The 5,105-nt window shown below is 38.6% G+C and overlaps 1 long non-coding RNA gene across 1 annotated transcript in view; it reads left to right on the top strand.

Annotated features, from left to right (window-relative positions):
* Positions 1 to 3,397, top strand: part of LOC116694660 (uncharacterized) — a 25,405-nt gene extending 22,008 nt beyond the window's left edge. Inside the window, exon 4 of the long non-coding RNA XR_004333241.1 lies at positions 3,330 to 3,397. This is a non-coding gene — a long non-coding RNA (uncharacterized LOC116694660). The remainder of the gene's footprint in view (positions 1 to 3,329) is intronic.
* Positions 3,398 to 5,105: the final 1,708 nt, after the last annotated feature.

Raw genomic sequence — 5,105 nt, 5'->3', positions numbered from 1 at the left:
GGGTTGGTCTGAGGGTAAGACCAGACAAATGTGGGCGGAGGTGGAGAAGGATTCTTGGTAAAATACATCTTTGTTTGGGTGCCAAACACCCTACTGAAGCCACCATCACACATCTCATGATGCTCTTGAGATCCTCTCTGCTCCCTCCTGCCTGCCTCTACAGCTACAGGGCAGAGTTAGTGGAGGGGACACGCCTTCTACACAGCTACACACTGGCCTTTGTTTACGCACTCCTGCGCAAAGTGCCTGTCACTCACATTAACGCACAGCAGAAAGGGAACGATGGAGGGTTAAAGAGGAGGGGGATGGCCTCAATACCTGCAGTCAATCTCCCCTCTGACCTTTCCTGCACATTCCTCCCCTTCTTTGCTTATTATTCGTGTATTAGCTTTTCGTTTTGTCTCAGCTCACCCCTGACAGGCTGTGTGTTGTCATACAGGCGTTGCAGACGGCCAGACGAAACCATTTGAGAGGTGGGCACAAAGGTAGCTCTGTTTTTCCTGACGCGGGACAGCCGTGCAAGTTGAAGCATCGGTTCAGACATTGACAGCAGTAAGTGTGTGTGTGTTAGTGTGTGTGTGTGTGTGTGTGTGTGTGTGCGTGTGTGTGTCCAACCCCCCCCCTTTTGCAAACTCAAGCCAGCCAACACCTGAAGCTTATTAAGCATAAATCTCCACAGCGCCATACATGTAACTTGAAACCCATATTGACTTTTAGGGGCAGCTTCATAAATCTTTTCGCTTCTTTCCTTCCTCTCTCTTCAACATTCCTTATATATCCCACAGAATGTTGTGTCAAAAAAAAAAAAAAACTCGGCTGTTGACAGAATATTTAAACGTTAGAGGCATGCTAAACAAACGGAGCATATTGAGAAAAATGGGAAAAATACCGAAATCATAATTCTGTTGTGAAATTTGAATCTGTATTCATTAAAAGTGGAAGGGAAATATGTCCTGAGTACTTTCATGTGGAGAAAATGGAGTTCATTTTGAAGGAATGTGTGAACTGTTCTTATCGTAATAATGAAAGGGACCAGTGTTTTTAAAGGGGAATTACACCAAAACTGCCACATGTTGTTAATCTGCAGGAGATTGTCTCGGCTGCAGTTATCAGCTGACAAAAACAAAAAGCAATATTAACTTAAACTTTTAATTATTCATTTTTTGGCCTGGAATTTGTTTAAGTAAACATAACTTAGAAATATTATAGTTATAAATACCCTTCTGAAAAACAGTAACTACCCTTTTTTGTGTACCATACTGTAAAGTGTCACTGTTTTATGAAATATTTTTTAAATTACGTTGAGGCCAATTGTTAACGCATTCAACTTCTATTACCACAAACATTTTATGAGCTGAACTTGTTGCAGATTATCATTATTAAAAACAAAGTTTCTTATTGCTCTAGGAAATGCAATAGCTTCTGTGCAGGGACATAAAATATTGGGAGAAAAAATTCAGTTCAAATGAATGTGCTCTAAATATTTTTCTAAGGTTGGGGAAGTTGTTGTTTTTTAGAAGCGTTATAGCAGCTGTATTCCAGGTCCTTGGTCTAAAGAAATAATATATCTTTATAAGATAAGATATAACATATCTTTAGACCAAAAAAAACAATATTCAACTTTTCATGATTAAAAAACATCTCACCAAAGCCACAATTACAAAACTGTTTCTTACGTTTTTGTCCCTTTTTTTCAATGTTTGTCACTTTTTTTGACGTTTTTTAAACACTATGTAACACAAACTTATTAACTTTAGTTTTACAGCTATTTTTTTAATTTGTGGTAAACGAAACTCATTTATAGGAAATTATACCTAATGTTTGAGTTAGAAAAGCAGAAAGTGGGAATTATTTTGACTAAAATTAAAGGAATGGATGTTGATGATAATCACAGACTGTAATATGTCAACTTTTACTCAATACTATTTCAAAAGCACTTTAATTTATTTTTCAAATGCTATAAAATTGAATAAGACGCTCCTAAATTAATGAAAGTAGAGATTTGTATCTGCCAAGGAGCTTTGGGTGGAATCAATCATGTTATTTTGGGGAATTGGAATTGGGTAGTTAAAGAACATTGATATAGCAACATGTGGGTTAAAGAATCAAGGTTTGCTACATACAAAAAGCACTGGGTGACAATATATGGGCTGAGCCAAAATTGCATATTTCTGTGATGATAAAACCGGAATATGGCACAGAGACTTATGTTGTATATAACTTGTCAAAAAGACCAAGATCTCTATGTGCTGAGATCTGGTGTTTCACTTTTGACTACTGAAACAGGACGGTACGTTAATGTAGAAGTGGGAAAACGGATCTGTCTCTTGTGCTGTTTGAATGCTATGGAAAATGAGTTCCACATTTTTTTTCTACTGTCCTTTAAATGGTGAACAATGTGATTTTGTGTTTTGTAAGATAAAAACAGGGATTGATTTGGTAAATTTGGATGATGCTCAAAGACTGAGATGGCTGTTCACACGTTATCTTCAGAAAACCTGGGAGAAGAGGAAAAAAGCTCTTCATCGAGATGATCTGTAGATGATGATTTGTTTGTGTGTGCTGTGTGTGTACATGTATATGTATATGTGTATATGTATATATATGTATACGTATGTGTATGCACATGTATATATCTGTGTGTATGTATGTGTGTATATATAAATATATACACTGTGTATATACACACTGTGTATATATGTATGTACATATGTATGTGTATGTACATGTATATGTGTGTATATGTATACATATGTATATATATGTGTGTGTGTATATATGTATGTGTATGCATATGTATAAATGTGTGTGTGTATATATAAATATATACACTGTGCATATACATACTGTGTATATATGTATGTACATATGTATGTGTATGTACATGTATATGTGTATATATATATACATATGTATATATGTGTGTGTGTGTACATATGTATGTGTATGCATATGTATAAATGTGTGTGTGTATATATAAATATATACACTGTATATGTATACTGTATATATGTGTTTATGTACTGTATAAATGCATACACATACATATGTACATACATGTATGTACATATGTATGCGTATGCATATATGTATATGTATATGTATGTGTGTATGTGTGTGTGTGTGTGTGTGTGTGTATCTGTGTGTATATATGTGTATGTATATATGTAGTTGTCTGCATGTGTGTATAAATATGTCTATGTATATACGTATGTACTGTATATGTGTATGTGTATGTGTGTGTGTGTGTGTGTGTGTGTGTCTACATTTGTATTCATGTATTTCTCCGAATGAATTGTACCACGACCAGAAGACCTTTGCTGAATTAGTTGGTGGTGTCTTGTAATCCCATGTGGGATGGGCCAACATGTTTGGCATGACACAGAAATAAAAAATGAAAAAAATGAAAACTGAAACTAAAACTGTACAGTGCTATAGGTCCTGTTGTGACCTACTCACATCTGCTCAGATATACAAGTGTGAGATCAGTAAGATCAAAGGGAATACACTGTATGTATTTGTGAAAGGAAGAAACGTGGAGAGAGAAATGAAGACATGGAGCTATTAGGAAAACTGAACACCACTTTATAATATGTTTACCCATTCATAAACTCTGCCTAAGTTTTTCAGGCTTCCATGTTTCTGGGCCAGTGGAGCATGCAAGTCTTTGTCTAGTCGAGTCAGTTGAGAGCATGTATGTCCGATACTTCCTCCTCCTGAGCCTGCTGACTCACTGCTGGCACCCTGCACACACAAATGGCATAACAAATATTTAATAATATAGATTATTTCCTAATCTTATTGGAATGAATGGTACACTGTAGAAACACAAAGAGTCGTTTTGGGGCGGTAGTGATGCATAGGAAAATGGATTTCTTGTCTTACATCCTTTTCTAATAACTGTGTATGGGAGTGATTCTGTTTGGGCCAGTGTACATGTCCTGGGGCTTGAGACAGAAAAAAAGAAACAGTAATCACTTCTATGCACTACAGTAACATAATCTGTCTACGTTGTAAACCCTTGTGGAAACATTATCATTTCACACCAGTGAAGCATCTTTGCTTTGAGTTGAAGTGAAAAAGGGGACGAGAATTAGGAACGTAGTAGCAGGAAATACAGGAAGTGATGATAGGTGGGGGCCTGAAGGTGCATTTAGGTTACCTTTGAGATGAATATATCAGCAGGCACAGGAAGAAAATCAATACTATGGTTTTCAAAAACACCAAAGCATTATATATCCGAACATCTGGGTGTTATTCCCAGCTAAGCAAGAGACACAGCGGCATGTTCCAGACCGGGGGGGACCCGGTTTGAATTTGTGGCTGCATCACAGGCCACCACTGCCAGATCCCTGGGCTTAGAGCCGCAGAGTTCATGACACGCTTCCCTCCCTGGAAAGAATGAGCGATCTCTGCCTAGAATAAAAAAACGGGCAGCAGTTTGATGTGTGTTTATGCGTGTGTGTGTGTGTATGTGTGTGTGTGTGTACATGAAAGTACCAGTAGGCAGGATTGGCAGCGGCTGCAGAGAAAGGGAATGGCGTAAAAGGAGAACGGAGTAGAGAAGAGTAGAGGTGTTATAAACCGGGGACGTGCACAAAGGGCCCTCTGTGCAGGGGTGGCTGGTGGGTCACACACTCGCTTTCACACTCGCTTTCACACACACACACACACACACACACACACACACACACACACACACACACACACACACACACACACACACACACACACACACACACACACACACACACCTTCCTCCTGCTGCCACCACTACCTCCCAGGGGAACCTTCCATTCTGAAGCTGCCCAGCGTGAGCGGGGTGATCTCATATAAATAACACGACAAATAAGGAAAAAGTGAGTGCAGAAGAAAGAAAGATGGAGAGAGTGGAGGAAAGACATGAGAGGGAAAGAGAGGAAAAATGCAGCGACAGCAGCAGACTGTTGAATAGGGATTTTTTCTCTCCCGCGTCAATGTCTCATTGTTTTTCACAGGAGGGGTGAGCGGGGGAAAACCACTGGAATTGTGGAATGTATGAGCCTCATTCATTAGCCTACCCCTATTTTCTCTCCTGTAATAACAGTTGTGCTCGCATACATAAA

This window comes from Etheostoma spectabile, chromosome 8 (assembly GCF_008692095.1).
Source record: "Etheostoma spectabile isolate EspeVRDwgs_2016 chromosome 8, UIUC_Espe_1.0, whole genome shotgun sequence".
NCBI classification, from domain to species: Eukaryota; Metazoa; Chordata; class Actinopteri; order Perciformes; family Percidae; genus Etheostoma; species Etheostoma spectabile.
Note: the sequence above shows the minus strand (reverse complement) of the source record. Positions and strands in the feature narration are given on the sequence as shown.